Source organism: Martes martes, assembly GCF_963455335.1.
Source record: "Martes martes genome assembly, chromosome: 6".
Classification (NCBI taxonomy): Eukaryota; Metazoa; Chordata; class Mammalia; order Carnivora; family Mustelidae; genus Martes; species Martes martes.
Window position 1 is genome coordinate 30775705 of NC_137893.1, and position 22000 is coordinate 30797704.

The 22000-nt window shown below is 38.2% G+C and overlaps 1 protein-coding gene across 1 annotated transcript in view; it reads left to right on the plus strand.

Moving 5' to 3' along the window:
- Positions 1-22000, plus strand: part of SIM1 (SIM bHLH transcription factor 1) — a gene marked incomplete at its 3' end in the record, with an annotated part of 66822 nt that overhangs the window by 17371 nt on the left and 27451 nt on the right. The window lies entirely within an intron of this gene.

Here is a 22000-nt window from a genome sequence, read left to right on the forward strand (position 1 = left end):
TGGAATCAGACTATACTACTAGGCCACGAGGACTCGATTCATTCCACCTCGTTTTAAATCACCAAATTAAAAATGTAGTGCTTGAAAATATGGTGCTTGGCAATAGACTATTTATTCTGTGCCCTGTTTAATAAGAAAATTTAATTCAATAGACTTCAGAAATGACTTTGGTTTAAATGAGGATTCAGTATTCAAGAATAATAGCTGGTTATTAAGAAGAATCTTTTTATTCCTTTCATTTAATAAATGGCATTAAAATAAATACTGTTAGGTTTTTGTAGTAGCAAGAAAGCTGTGGATTTTAATACAGAGCAGAAAACATACCAATATTTTGGGTATCATGAAATAAAACCGTCTATTTTATGAATGCATTTTTTATATTATCAAAGTACACATAAGGGAAAATGGCAAAACATAATTCATAAAATAAGCCACTCTGTGAAGCAGAAGTATTAAGGAGTGAAAAATTATGTCTGCTTACCATGGAAAGGAAATGGACATTCTTTAAGAAGGTGCTTTGTATGTCTGAGACATCACAAGCCTTATACATACACTCTGTTCTCTGGTGGGTGCCTGTGGTTAGTAATCATTTTTTATCAAACAGCAGGGTATATAGTCACACAGACCCATATAAATGATCAGAATGCAAGTTAGACCTCCCAGTGGGTAAGCTTAATTTATGTTTGGAGTCATTTTGAAATATTCTGTTTTGTTTTCCAGTGGATAAGTGTACTTCCTTCCTTCTGTTGACTCTGTCGTTCTTCACTTCACACACTTCTCCAGAGCTGTAGGATTAGGCTACCAACTTTATATCAGATTAAAAAGATGTAATGAGGATAAATGATTTTCAGAAGGGAAAATAGCATGGCTCATATTTTTCTCAATGTTTTATACCTCGGAATGAAAATGGAAATAAACACACAGAAGCACGCAAGATGAAAAGCTGAAATTGATTACCCTTTTATGAGTCTCAACTCCAATCCTTTGTATAAAAATTCTTAAGACAATTTTTATAGCTGCAAATGTGGAAACTGCCTTAGACGAAATGTCATCAAGTGGCTCTGTGTGTGTTGACAGGATTTTCATAATGAACAGGTTGCAGTTTGTTTGATGTGTATATCACACATCTGGCTGGAAGTTACTAATTTACATTGTCTTAGCAAATTAAATAGATGGCTATTGATTCTCTATGGTAGCAGTGAACTACCACATACGTTTGTTTTCAAGGCTAGTTCTCTTTGCAGCTTGAGAATGATAAGTGAATTCTCTCCAAATATACTACCTCAAACAATGTACTTAAAACCACAATTGGGCAGGCCAGATGTTTTCCTAATTTAGACATGTTAGTAGCATACATTTTTCAGGGGTTGTCGTATCATGAAAGTAGAGAGAATTTTAAATAAGCGTTGGTTAAATGAAGGAGTGACTTTGATGGAAGCTGCATTCATAAGAAACTCATTTTTCAAATTTCCTGACGGCCAATTTATTGTCGAAGTTAAAATATGCCTAGAAATACCCATCATTATTATCTGACAAAAGTGATGATGAATAGAAATATTCAGTAACCTTCTTCTAATAAGCAGCCGCAACTGCGAATACAGGCATTTTAGAGGCTGAGGTAACCGTCTTTGTACGACCGTCACACATGTGTTGGTGTTCTGAAAATCTACAGAGGAGAGGGAGAGGACACTATGATTCAATTTTTAAAAACTCTCTTAGTTTTTCTCTGGGTGCTTGAGGGTCCCTAAAGCTTATACAGCTCTTCATTAAAACTCAGAAACAAAAACAAAAACAAAGCAAAAGACTTCTCTCAAACCAAAAGACTGACCAGTTCGTGATTTTCTGTAAGACACACATACCTGTTAGCTTTATGTTCCACATTAAAAAAAATCATTCTTATAGGTCTTGAGTGCCCATAGGCTTTGAAATAAGTGTTCAGTATGACAGGCCACTCTCCCTGATTATTTTCAGGAGGATAGATGAATGGAGATACTGTTAGTAACACTGAATGCTGGGTAAAGTCCAGACAAGTATGGAGAGTATAAGGAATTCTGTGTAAAAACTGAGTAATTTTCTTGAATTCATATTTCCTTGGGTTTGTTTAGTTAGTAGTACTAATTATTCATAGCCAGTTCAGATGGAAAACATTAGTACTCAATGTGAAGAGAATTGAAATTGTGGAACACCCAATAAACTACGAAAAGTAATTTCTAGAAAAGTTAAGAAGAATCTTGATTCTTTTTAGGTTGTTAAACTTCATCTGTTATAAAAATAAAACTTTTAAAAGCTACCTTTAAGGATAAATCACGGAAGTATAAAAATCCCATTTTAAAATGTTTAAGAACATCAATTTTTCAAACATACAGAAAGATTCAAAGACGAGTACAGTGAATACCCACACATCGTCTATAATACAAGCCATTTTTGTTTTATCTCCTTTTCTATCTATATGTATGTCTATCTGTATGTGCATTTTTTTCCACTAAATTATTTCAAAGTAAGCCACAGATATCATGATTCGTCATCTTAAATAACATTCTCTTACATAGTCACTGTACCATTTTTAGCGGCACATTTAAAGGGTTCGCAATTACTGTGTGTAGGAGGTTACAAAAATGTTCATGAGATCTAGTTTACTGATGCCATTAAAAACAATCTGTCACTGACATTCATCAAGTACTCACTGATATATGACCTCAGTAGGTTGACTGATAGTTGGTGTTTTGTGAGGGGACTTCTGTGGGATATAGTTGTAAGTGCTAGTGTATTTTAAATTAGACTTCTAGTAAGAATTGTAAGTTAATACAATTCTGACATTGTTCTCTGGAAAGTAAAAGAGAGAGATTTTGAGACTTATTTTGGTAACTTTGGAATCACAGACTTAATATCTTTAACCATTTTTTGTTGGTGAGGGAGGCTTCTCTGCTTACATCCTAAGTTTAGGATTGAATGTTGTTTTAGTGGGAAATCTCACACACTGCTTTAGAGTGATTCATTGAACACATAGGAATTTTCTATGTTAAAATTTCTATTTCAGTGTTACAAAAAGCAGAACAAATAGACAATTTGAATTAGTGATCTAAGTAACACTATCTACTAAGTAATCCTTTGCATTTATAGAAAAGTTTGGGCAAAATGCCAAAGGAGACATAACTTCCTTCATGTAAAAGAAAAAAAAAGGGTCTCTACATTGTACTTATTGCAGGTCCAATATTTTTGCTTTTCTTTTTATAAAACCTCTGTAGTTCCCACATTTATTCATTTATTTTTAAAATATTTTATCTTTTTAGTTCCCATATTGAAAAATGGTCTTTAAGTATTAACATATTCTGTGAATATAAAGCCTTATGTATAAACTTATCACAAAGCAGCAGATGTTAAAATATGTTCATGTTAATTTGCTCTTTCAAGTGTATTAATAGTGCTGAGTTAAGTTCGGCATTTAAATTAAAAATTATTTTTTATTAATTTAAATTATTATTACTACTAGGAAAGTTTAGAAAATGCTTTTTAAAAACTTGACCAATAATATATAAAGTTATAGAAATAGATTTTATTTCTTTGGCTAACAAAGCCATTTTTTTATATTATAAAAATGTCAAATGAAGTGCCTTTTGACTTAACAAGCCATAGCAAAATATAAAATAATTTACTCTCATGCCTTGGATTTGTGGAGCACTTGTTGCTTAGATTTAATTTTTTGATCATTAAAAATAATAATCATGCTCTAATGTATACCCATAAATTAGATTGATCCTTAATTGTGTTTAATCTTTATTATAATAATATTGAACATCAAAGCCCCAGTTGTCCTTTTCAAATGATCTTTTAAGTAAGTGACTGATTATAGAAATGAATTGAAGACGCATTTGTATGAATGGCAATTTATAACAGTGAAAACTATTAATAGTAATTAATAGTGATTTTATAACTACTAAAACACTTTATTAAAAGAAAGAGCTCGGGGATTTAGCCTGTTTTATAGTTCATACCACCAGTACTCACTTAAATAATGTTATCCTTCATATCCTTTTTACTTATTGTAATTTTTTTATCAAAATGATCTGTATTTAGTTTTGAATTCATCATTTATTTACAAATTTTGTATTATTATTATTATTATTACAAATGCAGAATATAGCATCATTACAAAAGCTGAATATTTCTTTCAAAGAGCTGTCACATTCATTACCTAGTTTGCTCCTTTGATAGCTCTGTATGAGGGTGAGGGCAGGGATTTTCTAGGTGAGGAAACTGACATCAGATATGCCAATAAGTGGGGAAGCCAGGATTAAAGCCTGGGGTATTGACTCCTACTGTATGCCACGTTTCTCTGTATGAAGGTGCTGGTCAGAGGTAATTGCAGGGGAGAAAACATCTGGTAGAGAGGGATGGATTTAAATGGGTGAGGCCTGTGTTTAGCCCACCCACCTTCTGGATAAGCTTTCGTCTGATCTCATGATGGAAAATTAAAAAGTTGTTTCTGTGTTGCTTCTTCATAAGTATGTACAGATATTGACAATGTAGTGGTTTAAATTTAGCAATGCTCTCTTCTCAGTCACATTCAATTAAAAATATATCTTTTCCCCCTGTCTCACTAAGGACATTTTGATTTTGTAAGAAAAAATGTGGCCTGCAAACATTTCAGCTTCTCCCTGAGTTCCTTGCCTTTAGTTTACATAGATACATTATTGCTAGTCCTAATTGTTTCATTTCTGCAACCAGACTTTAATATTTTATGTTTTTGTTAAATGTGTTAAAACAAACGTCAGTGGATTGGCAAGCTGAATCATCCTTTTCATCAGACGAGGCACAAATGACCTCCCATGGCAATGGGGTATTTCCTAAATAGTGTTCTGCTTTTGAGGCTCCTGGGTGGCTCAGTGGGTTAAAGCCTCTGCCTTAACTCAGGTCATGATCCCAGCGTCCTGGGATTGAGCCCCACATCAGACTCTCTGCTCTGCGGGGAGCCTGTTCCTCACACACACACCCCCACCTACTTGTGATCTCTGTCAAATAAATAAAAAAATATTTTTTTAAATGAGTAGTGTTCTGCTTTTGAGGGAAAATGGCAGAAAATCTTGTCTCCTGGGGATTCTGTTGGTGGAGGGAGGCTTGGGATGCAGAGCCTCCCAGCATAAGTGAGTCATTCTTGGCCCTTTGGCAATGCTGCTACTGGGCGGCTTCCCTCTCCCCAGGCTTCTCTGGCCTCCATTCCTTTCTTTGTTCTTGCCCTGACCTGGAGGGCACTGAGTCACAGGACCTCTTCTTTAAAAGATTCCTATGGGGAGGCCACTTGGTATGTACTAAATGACCAGCCTGACCACTCTTCTCTGGCTCTTGGGGCAGAAAGCGTTCTGATCTTTGCTTCTTACCCTGGAACAACATGGTCATTAACTTCCTGAAGGCAGGGATATACATGTGATTGCGAATGGACAAATGCAAATGAAGCTTTACTGGAACTCCTGAGAAGTATGTTTTCATCTTCTGACTTCATCTATCTGACTTCACAGTTTGTTTCGTGAACACTGTTATGTTGATTCAAGGTGTTCGTATGTGTGTGTGTGGGTGGGTGGGTGGATTATGCATGTCTTGATGATTTAGTAAGAGGTTGTTACTTATTTCCATGTATCCAGTGCTTTCCTGTTTGTTCTCACTGGCTTGTGGCATCTTTCCAGGTGAGCAGGTAAGGATAGAAAATTCATCTGGGTTGAAGTGCCAGTGTCTATGCCTCAGTAGTCCTACAGAAAGGATTGGTTGGAGTTTAGATGAAACCTGAAAATGTCTGAGTGCTTATCGGTAGAGGAATTTCATTCTGGAATTCCGTTCTGTCTTGTTTGAGGGGGTAACTTCGCCACTTCTTTCTCCTGCCTCAGGCATTCTGAGGTCTAGGGAGCTGGCAGGGATGAGAAAGGTGGTCCATGGTGATGGCAGGGCTAAGGGGGGGTGAGAAGAGAACTTACTTTTATGGGGCATTGACAATGCTTAGGGTCTGGCCGAGGCCGGACCATCTGTTTACCATCTGTGACTTTTACTCTGGGAGGTTATGTTGCCGTTGGATTGTGATTTTGTTTTTATAAAATCCCACAGTATCATTGGAAGCAACCTGCAAGGAAAAGGCATGGGCTTTGGTGTCAGATGGATCTGGGCTTGAATATGCTTTGTTGCATACGAGAGCTACGAGACTCTGAGCACAGCTCTACTTCTTTGAGCCTCGTTTTCCCCATTCGTGCAATGGGGATATTTTTACTCACCTTTTAAGGACTGAGAAGGATTAAATAAAATAATGTATATATAGCACAGAACCTGGTTGAAAGCAGATGCTCGAAATAACTGTTGTTATCAGCTCTTGCCAATTATGTGATGTCAGCTGAAATAGTTTGGAAAGGGAGGAGTAGTTCCCTTTTTAACTTGAATTGCTAAATCTTTAAATTCACAAATTTAAGTGTTTCTCTTCCTTCCCCTCCCCAGTTCCTCAACACACACATCTCCAAGTGTTGTGCTCTTTGTGGGTGGTGGTTTCTATAGTTTGGTTAAACTCACCCTGTTTTTCATTGCTGTCGTTATGTATTCTACAGGGAGCTGAGCTTTGTGCTTGGAGGGAAGGAAGCCAATATTTATTGAGCACCTTATTTGTCCCAGGCAAAGCGGAAGGTGCATTACAGGGACAGAGAGGTTCTAGGAAACCTAGCTTTTATCAAATTTCTGAAGTTAATTTAGTTGGAACCAATGTTTGCCAACTTTACCAATGTCAGTAATTATAATTTAAGGTGAATAAAACATGCAGTACTGGCCTTTTTGATGGTGTCCAGTGGAATGTTTGTATATTTCCTTTAATCTGTGTGGACTGGGTATGGATAAATCAAGTGTTTCAGAGAGTATGGCAATGATTTGTGGCATGAATACACGAAGCAGAGGTCTTAGCATCTCTTGAGGAGTTTACAATTTAGTTGGAAAAGTAGAGGAGTTCCATTTAAGTATTTAAGAACTCAGATTAGTACAGTTGGAAATGATACGCTTGGGCTATTTGTTGAGACCTCAGAATTCAGAGAAGCTTGAATGGTGGAGCTATTAGGGAAGGAGTAGAATATAGGGGTGGAAGGAGACGTAGGGTTTTGAGATGGAATGGAGACGTAAGCACATGTGTCTCATTGTTCTTTTTTCCATGAACATTATAGCACAATTAGTACTATTACTCTTCAAATTAGCTTCAGTGCTTGTCTCACTGTTCTTACCTGTGCTGGGTTTTCTTTCCTCCTCTTACCTTTTTGCCCTCAACTTTTTTGTTGAAACTGAATATGTTTCATCTGGGTTGGAAACTATTTCTCTAAGCCTCTTACTTTTCTCAAATTAGTGCTGGCATATATCTTGAACATGTTCACCCAGCCTTAGTAATACTGTATGTGTGTGTAGACACATACACTGTCTAGCATATATATATGTGTGTGTGTGTCTAGCATATATATACATATATATATATATATATATATCTAGCATATGTATATATATGCCTGTATATATATATATGGGCATATAACACAGTTTTTAACATTTTAAGGGATGTCAGTATTCTGAATGGAAAGTGAAATCTTATTGAGACAAATACACAGTATTGCCACATGTATAATGGTCGTATTTTAAAAATCATTTGTAGAAGCAAATGTGAGGTATACATTAGGACAATGAACATCAGCAGAATGGATGAGAGAGAGGTGCAAAGACCCTGATTCTTTGGTTCCAGATTTGCAGGGCCAGAAGGCCTCCCAGGTCCTGTGTTTGACATCATAATCATAATGTTATTAGAATATGATGCAGTCTAAACCCTAGGCTTTTTAGAATGTTTTAACCCTGATAACCGTAGAGATGTTTACAAGGTACTTGTAATACGTTTTACAAGGTACTTACAAAACGTATTATGAAATGAGCTATCACTACTTTATTATGCAACATAGCTTAATAGTTAAGAGCTTGGGTTATGGGTCTATTGCTTATTCAAATTCCAGTGCTGCTATTGGCTATCTCTATGACTGTAAGCAAATTGCTTAACTTTTTTGTCTTGTTAATTTTTTAATGTGTAAAATGTGGGTAATAAAAATAATATCTAGTTCATAGAGTCATTGTGAACATTAAATGAGAAAATGTGTGAGGTTCTTGGCTCTGCGCCCGACACAAAGTAACATCAAGTAAATATGAATTATTAGGGTGGTTGCTTCAGCGAAATTAAATAAAATAATTTTTGGCTTGCCAGTAAACACAAAATAAATGTCTGTGACTCTTTGGGCTGAAGGAGGGAAAGCACGAGTCTTAGGAAGGCAGAGTGTTGCCCAAGAATGAGAAATCACCAATCATGCTGATCCATCTGGAATGGATTGTTAGATCCTACTTCAGATGATTAGGACTAGTAAGCGTTTAAGCATTCATAAATGTTTTCTTGAGCACCTATTATGTGTCAGGCACTGTGCCAAGTTCTGGGGATATCAAAATGAATGAGACAGTACCTGCTGTTAAAAGAAATAAGCACAAGTACAAGCTCTATCCCAGCTTGATTTCCCTATAGGCTTGCTGAGGGCTCGAAGCGCTTCCATCCACAATTAGAAGAAAGCCCCAAATGCCTTGGCACTGTTAAGGTCACCTGGGGAGTAAGCTTGCAGGTGTGGTCAGAGTCCCCTTGGTTAGATGGTGGGGAGGGCGTGGAGGCAGTGAGAGGGGCTGATCCCCTGGGGAGGGCTGTGCATGTGTGCCTTGGAGGGAGATCTTGATTGGCTGCAGGGTAAGGAGACCATCTCAACTCTGACAAAAACACTGTTGCCTAAGGTGGGTCCTGAGTATCTCATTATGTCAGCCGAAGAGAGCAGTTGTATGTGCCAAGCTGATTTTTATCCTGTTGCAATGATATTGAGCTGCTTTTTGTTCTGTTTTGAATGGATTTTTTCAGTATTTTATGGGATTGACTGCTAATAGGATTAGGAATCTTACTGAGTTTTAAATGGAAGAATCACATTAGAGTCAAAATAGTCTTTGCAGATTTATTACATTAAAAAAAGTTTCTAATGATTTTAGGTCTTTGTAATATTTTTAACTTTTCTTTTGTAAGGGGTAATTCCCAGGCATTGCTGCCCTGCCCTGGAAAGACTGTGTGATTGTCAGCTGCAAGTGAAGGAGGGGTGGGAAGGTGCTCTGTTTGTTGTCATACTTAGAAAGGTCACGGGTAAGAAGGACTTACATTTAGGAGGCTGCTGCTTTGTGCCAGAGGCTCAGAGAAGCCAAGTAACTTAGCCAACACAACACAGCTACTGAGTCGACATGCTAACCCAGAGACAGGACTCCAGGGCCCACCTGATTTCCTCTTTGGCATGCTGTCTTTAAGTTGGTAACCTCGTACTAAGTTGAGCCATATGTAATTGCCATTTCTGTACATTTAAAGCAGTCTAATATTGGCAATTTCATATGATCCCACCTAATATTTGGGAAGTAATATGACCCTTTGAAGAGATTTTGCAAAAGTCTGTGTATAATTCACTAAAAGAGTTCAATATAGGGTCTCCACCAAGTGACCTAATAGCTTCACAGAAGTTTTGGTGTACTCAGAACCTAGTCAGCTGCCACACCATGTGCTTAACCCCTGGGTCTGACCCCACGTCCCCTTCGCCAGTTTAGGCACCAATAGTTATGACCTTTCCACAGAACAGCAATACATACCCAGAGAACACTATTTTATTTGGAACATCTAATATTTTACCAGGATTCAAATGGGCCTTGCTGTCGTTACTGGAAGGATATTTCCCCTTTGATTGATTGTTAAATGGATAGAGACCGTGAAAGGATCTCTCTCTCTCTTTCTCTTTTTCCTGGGGATTTCTTGTTCAAACAGAATTTGTTGTATCCACATCAGTAAAGCCGTGCTAATATGGGCTGCTGGCCAGATCGTGGAAATAGCCTCATTATATTGAACTGGATGTCATAATGGTCCCCATTAAGGTGGGATTCTCTCTATGTTTGTACTTTTAAACCCAAGTCCCTTGCCACTTTTTACATCTTTCTGAGAATAGCAACATTCTCTGGTAACACAATCTGAGAATGTGCTGTCTCTTGCCTCCTCCTACTGAAAACCATTACAAAAATAGAATCCCTGGTTCTGAGCATTTTTTAGGGGGTTGTAGCTTGGTGCTGTTCTTCAGTCATTCATTTTACTGTCTGCACTCGTGATGACTATAATGTGTTCCGGTGGCTGAAGGTAAGAACCCGTGAGATTTACTTCTTTCGACACTCCCATTAATTGATATTGGTGTCCAAATACATGACAGGAAAAGAGCAGCTTTTTTTTTTTTTTTTGACACAAACCAAATGAAACACAAGGTTTTTCATTTTAATTTTTATAAGCCGTTCAGAGACTAAGACTGTTGAAAGTGATAGCATTTCTATTAGCTGTTGAAATCTTACTATAGTCCTGGCAAAGTGAAGCATTTGTTGTGCTGGATTTGGGTAATGGAACCCTGCAGGATTCCAGCTCAGGAATGCTGGAAGGATGAAGCCCACAAAGCAGAGGGCAGAGTGAGTGTCAATTTCATTCCTCCAATTACAGCAGTTAAAGAAATAACAAATGCAGGGTAACATTTTATTGTGAGGGCTAATTGAAAATCAGGGGGAAATATTTAGGTATGCTATGTTATCATCTCTTTTCTATTTGTGTCTCTTCCCAGTTGACTCAATAGGACCTTCATTATGAACAAATCTCTATCATTAGAATTAGCTGAATTTTTGTTGTTATGATTAAGAGGATGGTAAGAAGTGTTGTAGAGTGTAGTCCTTCCTTTAGCAAATGGGACAGTTCTTGCATTCACTCAGCAAGTCTATGGATGCCAAGGTCTTTAGGAGGGTTGTAATGTGACCAAGACTGACACGGTCCCTACCCTCATGGAGGATAAATTTTAGTAGGAAGAAACAGATAGTACTTATAAACAAATAAATATGTCCTATAATGTCAGGAAATGAAAGAATGAGGCAGGACAAGGAGATGGTGGTGGTAGAGGAGGCCTCTCTGAAGACTCCTGAAAGAAGGGAAAGAGGTAGCTATGCTGAGACCAGCAAGAAGAGCATTCTAAGCAGTGGGAAGCAAATGCAAAAGCCCTGGGGTAGAAACCAGCTAGGTGAGTAAGTTAATGAATGAGGTCACTGTAGCTGGAGCAGAGAAAGGGAGGGGAGGGGCAAAAGAAGTTGCTGTTAGAATAGGCAGGGTCAGACCATGCTGGGTCTTAAAGGCTTTGGGAAGTCACCGGAGTTTTGAGCAGAGGCATGGCGTGAACTAATTTAAACTATGAAAAGGTCATCTGGCTGATGTAGCAAATAAGCTTTGGGAAAAGTGGAGGGTAGAGAGAGGGAGACCAGTTAGGAAATGATTGCCATTGCCTTGGTAAGGGAAGATGATGGCTTGAAAGAGGGAGGTAGTGATGGAGGGTCAGATTTAAGATGTGTTGAAGGTAGACAAATGGGATTTGCAGATGGACTATATAGAAGTTGTGAAAAAATGAGGAGTCAAGGACAGCATCTAAGTTTTTAGCCTGAGCAGCTTGGGTGAATGGTGGGAAGGAACAGATTCATGGACAGGGGCAACAAGCAAGAGTTGTGTGTGGGCCTATTTAGAGATGCCTGTCATTCATTTGAGTGGAAATGTCAGGCAGGCAGTTGGATCTGGGTGTCGTGGAGTGGGGAGGTCTGGCTGGAGATGGGGGTTGGTCATCAATGTATAAGATTTAAAGCCAGCAAGAGAGCATGAGATCCCTGGAGAGAGAGCTGTAACTGAGATGCAGCCTGAAGTCCAAGCCCTGTAGCTCTCCAGTGTTGTGGGATCTGCAGGAGCAGGTAGTGTCCCCAGAGGAGGCTGAAAGAAAGCGAACAGGGATGGGATGGGAATAGTCTGGGGAGATGCGCAGTAAGGCTGGGCCCTGGGGAAGGTGTGAAGTTTGTCTTTGGAATGTCCCCTCCCTTTACAGTGGTTTTCCATCTTCTTTGTGGGAATTTTATCTGATTTCTTTAGTTTTTCATATCCCATATAACGACTGCCCCAGTTTTCCAAGTATGGTCCCCTGACTGGCAGCATTGGCACCCCCCAGGGGCTTGTTAAAAATGCAGATTGCGGGCTCCACCCTAGACCTACAAATAAGAAACTCTAAGGGGTGGGGCTCAGCAAGCTGAGGGTTTTTTTTTGTTTTTTTGGTTTCTTTCTTTCTTTCTTTTTTTTTTTTTAAAGATTTTATTTATTTACTTGACAGACAGAGATCACAAGTAGGCAGAGAGGCAGGAGAGAGAGGGGGAAGCAGGCTCCCTGCTGAGCAGAGAGCCAGATGCGGGGCTCGATCCCAGGACCCTGGGATCATGACCTGAGCCAAAGGCAGCGGCTTTAACCCACTGAGCCACCCAGGTGCCCCAGCAAGCTGAGTTTTAATTGACTCTTCAGGGGCTTCTGATGCATGAAGTTTGAGAATCACTGCTCTAAAGAAAGTAGTCGATAAACTGAACCAATGAAAAAGAACAGATGAGACTTGACTCTTTTAACCTTTTCTGAGCTCTCTGTCTAAAGGCAAAGAGATAAATATCTAACAGTAGATTTTAGGCATAAAGCAGTGGGCCATTCTTGAGACATCTTTGTGGCGGCCAAGGAAACTTCTCAAGCCCTACAAGTCACAAATGGAGGCAGATGCCTATTGTATCTCTGGTAATGAACTCTATGGATAACTATATAGTCTGTGTAGTATTATATAAGCTCTCTGAGTCCAAATATGAAGGCAATGAAAATTTGGGCATTTTGGTGAGCAATCCAAAATCTCTAGAGATAATTCAGAACTTATTTTGTTTGAACACTTATTTTGTTTAAAGTTGTTTATTTTTTAAAGATTTATTTATTTATTTAAATTATTTTTATTAACATTATTTGCCCCAGGGGTACAGGTCTGTGAATCAGCAGGCTTACACATTTCACAGCACTCACCATAGCACATACCCTCCCCAAAGTAAGATTTATTTATTTTATATATAGAGAGAGAATGTACAAGAAGGGGGGAGGGGTAAGGAGAGAGGGAGACAGAATCCTCAAGCAGACTCCCCACAGAGATTGGAGCCCCTTGCAGGGCTGCTCCTGGGGCTGGACTTGGGACCCTGAGATCATGACCTGAGTTGAAATCAAGAGTCAACTGCTCAACGAACTGAGCCACCCAGGTGTCCCTGATTAAAGTTGTTTAAACACTACCAGACAATTTTAAATAATGTCTCATCAGCAAGACATACAATAATAATAATAATAATAATAATAATAATGGCAGAACATTCATTGAATTGTGAATTTTTATTCATAAAATACATCTCAAATTTATTTTAGCAATTTAAATAATAGAGTTTTATGTATATTTAGTCAAGCATTACAGTAGTAAGGGCTTAAGGAGATTAGAAATAAATGAATCCAATTAAAGAACACGTCTGTGAGATTTGATATGTCATAGGTATGAATGAACTGTTTGCACAGCAACTGTAAAGAAACCGTTAATGATTAACTACCTAGAAGAGGTTTAATCAAGAATAAATGCTATAGGACATATTTTAAAATATTTAAGTTAAACAAATGAAGATTTGTGCATTTGAAAACATCGCATCATGCCATCATTTTTGCTGTCTTTTCCTGGGGAGTTCAAAGCCTAAGGTTCTGCTTTTCTTTTATCTACAGAAATGCCAGTTCCTTTGTGCTGTGCAGAAAAGGGCAGAGCTCTCAATGGTGCCATGAGGTTTAGCCTTGTGGGGTCTCTCCACAAAGTGTGGGGAGTTTGGGACCCTCTGGTCTTGAATATAGAATGCAAATTTCCCAGTGTTGTGGAAGATTATTTCTTTGTGATCTGTTCCAGGAGTTGTGTGAAGTTGAAAATAGGAGGTGTGCTCTTTTCACTCTCTCTGCCAGGGGGTTAGTTATAGGGTTTAAGAAGGACCTTTGTAAGGGTCAGAAGTGGGTGAGAAAGCTATTCCTGTGGAGAATAGAACCTCAACAAAATATAAGTTGTTAGGTGGTGGGTTCCCCTATTACTTCTCTATCTTAGGTATTGACAAAATTCTAAAGGAAACACACACTTGGAAAGCGTCAGCTTGGTAAAATGACAATGAAGGTGAGAGGGATGGGCACAGAGGGTGGGAAGGTGAGAACGAATGGAAAGACATGGAAAGCCGGGGCCAGAATAACTTGTATGCATTTTATTTTCTGTTTGTGAACATTTTTCAAAGTAAGAAAAACTCAGCTGATATTAGTATTTTCTCTCTTTGTATTTGACCCCCCCCACCCTGCCGAAGAGGGCTAAAATTAGTGGTGTTGATTGTAGAAAAGGAGACTGGCATTTTTAAATTTATGCCTTTGGTGAAAAAGACAGCACATTTTGCACTGAATTTGTTTGGATCTAACTTTTAAAGACCAATACCTCCCTAACTGTCCCCAACCCTGGCCCAACTTGGAGAAAATAAGCTATAATAGCTATAGCTATAAGCTATAAAAAAAGCTATAAGATCAATAGAATTTGGAACTTAGATCTGTAGGATATAGTACACCTAAACTTCACTAGCTCTAGATGTAGAATAGATTTCTGAGCATAAAAAATTAAGTTTTTCAGAACAAAAAATGTGGCCCCCCAAAGTAGGGTTTACTCCACTTAAACCATGATGAATACGCCATCTATAACTCACAGGAGGCTGAACTGTTGTAAGAAACTACATGGCAAGACTTTCTTTTTTTTCAATTATAAGCAATAATTTAGGTTATATTCTCCAAAGAAGGAAACATAGAGTCATAGAGTTCACATGAAGGTCTTCAGAGACAGATAATTCTGTAAGGTAGGAAGGGTGGAAAATAGATCAGAAAGTAAGTGAAATGTATAGGCACTGAGAGAGCGTATGGACATTTGGATGTTTTAAAATTATAAATGGTGTTCATGAGAAGTTGAACCTGTGGGAGGAGAAGTTTCGTGGTGTTGTCCCTTCCATAATTTAATATTACTCACAAAGAAGAAATCCTGGAAATACAAAGAAAAAAAATTGGGGAACCATTTCAATACCAGGTGGGAATGGCTGGTTTGCCTCAATTAGAGTTTCTTTTTCATGAACTATTTTTTTCTGAGTATGAAAGTGATACATATTTATTATAGAAAGAATGAAGATAATACGGAGAGGTATAAAGGGAAGGTAAATAACATCTTTAATCTATTTTCCAGATAGTCACTGTTAACATTTTGATTTTTTGTTTCACCCTACGTGTATCTACAAGTACATGCATATATGGTACATGTTAACTTAAAAAGAGAAAATTTTCACTTTATCATTAGTATTTTTCACATCGTTAGAATAAAAAAAATTGATGCCTGCGTAATATTTTATCACATGGGTATATCATAATTAGGTAATGGTTCTATTGTTGCTTTTTATTTACTTATTTACAATTAAATATAAGAAATTATGCTAAGTACCCTTGTATATAGACTTTTGATGCTTATCTCTGACTATTTTCATAAGATATATTCCTAGAAGTGGAATTACTGGATTTAAGAAATGAACATTCTTAAGACTCTTTTTTTTTTTTTTTAGGATTTTATTTATTTATTTGACAAAGAGATAGAGACACAGTAAGAGAGGGAACACAAGCAGGGGGAGTGGCAGATGGTGAAGCAGGCTTCTCATGGAGCAGGGAGCCCAATACAGGGCTGGATCCCAGAGCCCTGGGATCATGACCTGAGCTAAAGGCAGACGTTTAACAACTGAGCCACCCAGGGGCCCTATTCTTAAGATTCTTGATAAACACTGATGGTTTGCTCTTTTTAGCATTAGTATATAAGAATGCTCATTTACTTCACCTTGTCTTCATTGAGATTTTAGTGTCATTAAAATAAAATCTTTGTCGATTTGAGAGATAGACGTGACAAAAAATCTGATAGCTGCCTTAATTTTTACAAGTGGGCTAAAATTTTAAAAAAATTGTTCCTCAGCAATTTGTAGATTGTTTACATCCTTTTCATATTTTTCTGTTTCAGAGATATTGTATTATCGATTTGTAGAAGTTATTTCTCTGGGGGTTTAAAGTACTATTCCTCCTCACTCCTTCAGTACAGTTGTAATAGTTCCAAATAAATGGTTGAAGATAAAACCAATTTAGTATTCTAGTTTAAGTATCACATATGCCATGCCTGAATCGTAACTTGACGAAAAAATCAGTGCATTTTCTTAATATGCATAATGCTAAAACAATAGCATGATTTGTTTCTTTAATTTAGGATCTCACAGAATACCAGAATGATCATTATTATTTATAATCTTGGAGTTTAAAAATCCCTCACATAAACTTGCTTACTTATTAGGTATTTTTTTCTTGCTTATGTAGAAAGGTTTGCCAGTTTTTTAAAATTTTGGTCATTTGGATTTAAGATAAATAAAAGTTTATTGCATTGAGAATTATTTTGCTAATCAGTTGCGAGGGAGCATCTGCTCTCTGTAAGATATGGTACTAGACAGTAAACGGAGACTATCATAAGAGAAGCAATTTAGGAGATTATTGTCTGATACACTATTTGCCACACTGTGTGACAGGAACTAGATGTGCTAAGTGAGTGTTAGAGACCGTGGCCGGCATAGGCGCTGAGGGAGGAAGCAGGAAATCACTGTGGCCTCTGTAGGTAAAGAAACAATGTTTATTCTTCTGATCCATGAGCGTGGAATGGTACAGATGTATGTATGTTGTGGCGGGTCTGGACTTAGCTATATTTCAACTTGTGTCATGGGTTTGTGCAGAGGTTTTCCATAATCTCTGTTGTGAGGATGGTTGACTTTGCTACATCTTACCAAACTATTACAGTTTTTTACTTGCTTTTTAGTTATTATTTGCCTCTTATTTACACCCCCTGTCTTTCCTTCTTGAAATTACAGTGTGATGGTAGACTTTGTGCCTAAGCCATCCCTCCCCCTTGTCGTGCCATCCTCTCCATAGCATGTTGGAGGAGACCTACAAAATAGAGGAGAAAGATGTTTCTAGGCAGAGGCAGTGTTTATGTAAAACCAAAGACTTTTGGGGGAACTACTGAAATCACCAGAGCAAATGGAGAAAACCACAAGGAGCAAACACAAATCCACTTATTAGTATGAGACTATTATATTTCCAAGGGTGCCTTAGCCTAATTTCCCAGCAGATGTCTTCGTTTGTGAGCCTCTCACAGTATGGAATCCTCCTTATCAGCTCTCTCTGCTGGGCTCCATGGGAGCCTGAAAATGAAACATAAACTAGGTCTCTCTGCTGCAGAGGTTTACCCAGTGGCCGGGCAGTAACTCTGCCAGAATATAAAGAAGGTCATGCACTTCGTGTGACAGTGATTCGAGAATCCAATTAAAAAGTTTAGTGTAAGATGCTGTCGTTCCTGCTTAATCCGATCACACTTTAATGCAATCCTCTGCTAATTGTAGTCAGCGCCTTCGGAGCCAAATCAATTGTATGTCTCTGTTTCCACGTTTTCCTCTGTAATTTGATCACCTTCAGCTGGGTTTTTTTGTTTTGTTTTGTTTTGTTTTAAATAGCTCAATTGGGAAATCTGGCAACATCTTTTAAGAATTGCCACATAACATAAAGCCAGCAAAGACACTTCAGAATGTCCAGCTTCAAAAGTGACATGACAGCAGCAAAAAGTCACTTGTCTACAATGGAAGTGCACTAGGAGATGGCAGAGTTGAAGAGGAAAGGTTCTTGGGAAGAATCTTGACTCACCACGAACTGAGAAAATGCTGCTGATTGCTTATCCGTACAATCATTGCAACTCACTTGAAGTTTGCAAATATAGTCATGCTGCTGTTGGCGTCATGGACACCAGTCTCCCAGTCGAAATGATAGAAACTATATTAATGCATTTCTCTGAAGCTAAAAGTACCTCTTAATGGTGAAGAGAGACCTCTTGTTTGCTTTGCAAGGGCATCACACTGAGGTCCCCTATGGCAAGTTGGCACTTATCTCATGAGTGGTCATGGCATATCGCTGAAGGCCAGGAAGGCCAATGATGCAAAAATGGCCCCTTTTATTCTATTGGAATTTGAGTAATTCCAAATATGTACATGGCTATTATAAAGTTTAGAGTAGACTCAGATGGTTGATTCTGCAAATTGAATGATTTCTGACTGTCCATAATGGAATAAGAGGATTACTTTGGTCTGTGCAAATATGAGTGAGATTGACAAGCTGCAAGTCCTAGTGATTGCAAATTACCCATTTCACATTGCTTTAGGAGCCAGGGTATCTGAGGATGTCTGCAGCTCTAGTACAAGTCACTCAACGGAAGAAAAAAAATGTAAATTGATATCAATAGCCATTTTGAAAAAATATACCAAAGGGCATACGCCCACAGTTCCTCTTTTGATATGCCCATTGTATCCTGGAGAACAGTGTGAGCTGCCCTAGTGAGGGGAGCCTGGGGAGTCCTGAATATGGTCTATGTGGCACTTTTCAGGAAAGCTTTACAAGTAGAGTAGGACTGTGTCCTGTCCCTCCTTTACTAAAGTCGGCTAAGTCTAATTCCTCACTGTACTCATTCCAGAGTCCCAGGGCTGTGCACCCAAGTATTTTATTTTGTCTTGCTCCACAGGGGAACATTGAACGGCTTTGCTAACTGTGGTGTGTGTGTGTGTGTGTGTGTGTGTGTGTGTGTGTGTGTGAAAGAGAGAGAGAGAGAGAGAGATACCAGAATGTGCCTCACTGCTGAGAAGGGAGGGAGTGTCTGGGTTTGGAGGAGGGAAATGGAACTCATAATGTGATTCCCATCAGCATCTAGACCTTTAATCTATACAAATGAAATGCTCCAATTTAATAGAATTCTAAAAGTAAAACAAATGCTTTGTTCTTAGTGAATCTGTCATTCAGAGCTGCTCTTGGCAGCACATCAACTGTACTTGAAATGTCTTTAAGTGGGTATTTTTTTATTGTGCTTTTCATCTTAACACATCTTTGAGTTGTTAGAGGAGTAGGAAGGCTGAGCTCCTCTCAGCGTATCAGGTCTGTGCTACTCTCAAGTCCCCATTTGCTTACTCAGCAGCAAAGAGCTTACCTTAGTGAGTATTTTGGCCATACTGCAATAGAACTTAGAGACTAAGAAGCAACAGAACAAATTAATATGAGTTAGTGGTAGAGAGGAAAGAAATACGGCATAAGGAGATGTTTGTAATAAAGTGTATTATAATCACTACCAAAGCAGAACTATTGTTTTGGGGAAGTCAGTTGCCAAAAAGCACCACAAAGTATGGAAGTAAAGAAATAATACTTACTATTTGTTGAGCATTTACTATGTTCTAGCCACTGTGCTATGAGCTTTCCATATAATATTTTTCTAAACCTTAGCACATCCATTGCTATGAGTTATAAAGAGGAAACTGAGGTCTAGATGGGTTGTTACACAGTAAGTGGCTCAAACCATGGTCTTCCTGACCTCATGATCTTTTTGTTATTTTTGGTGGATTCTTTATGGTCTTTTTAGATGGACAGCAAAATATTAATATTTTTATTTATCAAAAGTATTTGCATAACTCTTCTTATATTTTTTAGCATTTTCATGTGACTCTGTAGAATTTCAAATCCTTTATTTGTTTTGAATTTTTATTTAAGCCTATTTGGAGTATTTCTATCATTGGAAACTAGGCAAAAACTTAGGGAAGACTTCTTCAGTAGTTGAGATGCATACCCCTGGTGCCTGACAGTATACGTGAGAGAAATGAATCCTTGTTTACTCTCTGCTTATTGCCATGAAGTCTCTGTGCTGAAATGTTGCATTAAGAGTGTGTTTTAAAAATCATGTGGCCAGATTTTCAGGGGTGCAGAGTTTTTGCTATCAGTCTAGGTCCTGTCAGGCAGAGACTGAATGGATATACCAACACTCACTTGACACAGGAGATGCCCAAGCATGGGAGCTCTACCTCCTGTCAGAGCCCACCTTGCTCACTGTCACATGCATGTGATCTCAGGGAAGATGGTTAGAGACTCATAGCCCAGAAGGCTCTTTTCCAACAGAGAAATATTGTTGGGCTGCTGTTTATTAACAGTCACTGAGGAAAAGAGTCCTTTCTGAGTTGCATCTTTATCTTCTTCCTCTTCCCGATGTGTGAAATATTACGCAGTTGACATTGGAACATAACAAAATGTCTCTTGACTCTTGCCCTCTAGGAACTTGGAACCCCGAGGAATGGTTAGATATTATCGCTTGAAAAATAAGGTTGGAGGAGGAAAAGGGTTATTTTCTGGTGCCCTCCCTACTTCCTGCAGGAACTGGCCTTGGTGTCTTCTTCTTGAGCACAGCAACTTAGTCCTTCTGTTCATTGATATCTCCCCAGGACCTCTACAGAGATACTCAGTAAACATGTATTGAAGAAATGAATGGGGTTAGCAGTTGGGAAGGGCTTCAGAGGCAAGTAGGATTTCAGATAGTTCTTTATTAGAGGAGTTCTATAGGTATGTGTTGGAGGAGGAAGAGAGGAAAGTATAAGGTTAGTTTGGGGAGAACAATTTTGGGCGAAGTGAGGAGCTGATGAGGGAAAATTTTCATATATTGTCAGAAAAACAGGTGGGAACCACATCTCTAAATTTCAGTTTAGAAACTGAATTTCTGACCAAGAAGTGCAAAGGGTCTGTGTTGTGTGTTTTCCTTGGGAGATGATTAGAGTAGTAAAGCACATCAGTCATATGATTCAACTTCCCAAGCCTGGAATACATATTGCATGCTCACCTTCTAAATTATTTTGCTTGCATAGGATAATTTTTTTTAACTTGCCCTGAGTAGATGGACTATTTGATACAAAGTCATTGTAATTGCTGACATATACCACTATACTGTAGTTTGTGGCCATGCTGTTATTGAACCTGTTTTAGCTGATTTCTATCAGCTATTATAGATAGATATTTCTATCTATATATTTCTATATATGTATATTCTATATATTTCTATCCCTTGTCACTTGTCACTTGCTTGAATTTTCCTTTGCCTGTGCCTGATCTCTCTGTAGAAGAACAGAGAAAAGGAAGAGAAGGTAAACGAGTATTTGCTGATCTCTGGAAATCTACCAATCACTTTAACATTTTGAACTTTATTAGTTTATTACATTGAATATACCTACCTTAATCCAAAGAGTATTAAAAATGCATGTAAATTTTTTTTTTTTTTTTTTTTTAGAAAAGTAAACCCATTAGATAAAAGGAAAAATAAAAGAAGTCAGTGTTGCACAAAAATGGCTGCCCTGAGGTCTTTGTATACTTGTTAGAGGTGGTTACAAATCAGATTTGGGGTTCAGAGCTTTTTGACTTCCAGTGGAATGGGGGAAACATGATGGGTTGTATGCTTCACGGTGTCTGTGAGATAAATCAATTACCCAGGAGCAGTCCAACTAGTTCTGGAACCTGAAAGGGAATTCTCCCACGGGGCCTCACAAAGAAGACTATGAAACATTGTATTTTGGCTGCCAGGGGGAAGGGTTGATAATCTTCTTATGGAAACTGAGGAGTCAGTCAAGATCCTCTCTCCTGAAGCGGTCTGAGGTGATAGCTGTGAGCAGGGCCCAACCTATCATCTTCAGTCCCTAAATACCTCAAGCCATACCTTTGTAATAAGCTCTCCAAGATGTACTCTATATCCTCTTCACATCACAGTCTGCAGTTATTATGTTTCATATTTGTTTACCGTGTCTTCTTGGAAATAGATTGTAATCTGTGGAAGGGCAAGGACTCTAGGCTGCTTACTCATTCTTCCATCTCCACATAGCACAAAGCCTGGTATATATTAGGAGCTTAATAGATATTTATTGAAGATGGAATGGAAAGAACTGGTGGTAAAATGTACCCAAATGTAACTGAATTAGTTAGCCTGTTAAAAGGGAATTTTAACTACTTATAAGCCTAGTTTCACTGGTTTGCTAGCTATAAAAATACTAGGAATGTTTACCACAATGATTGATCTTGGAACAGCTGACA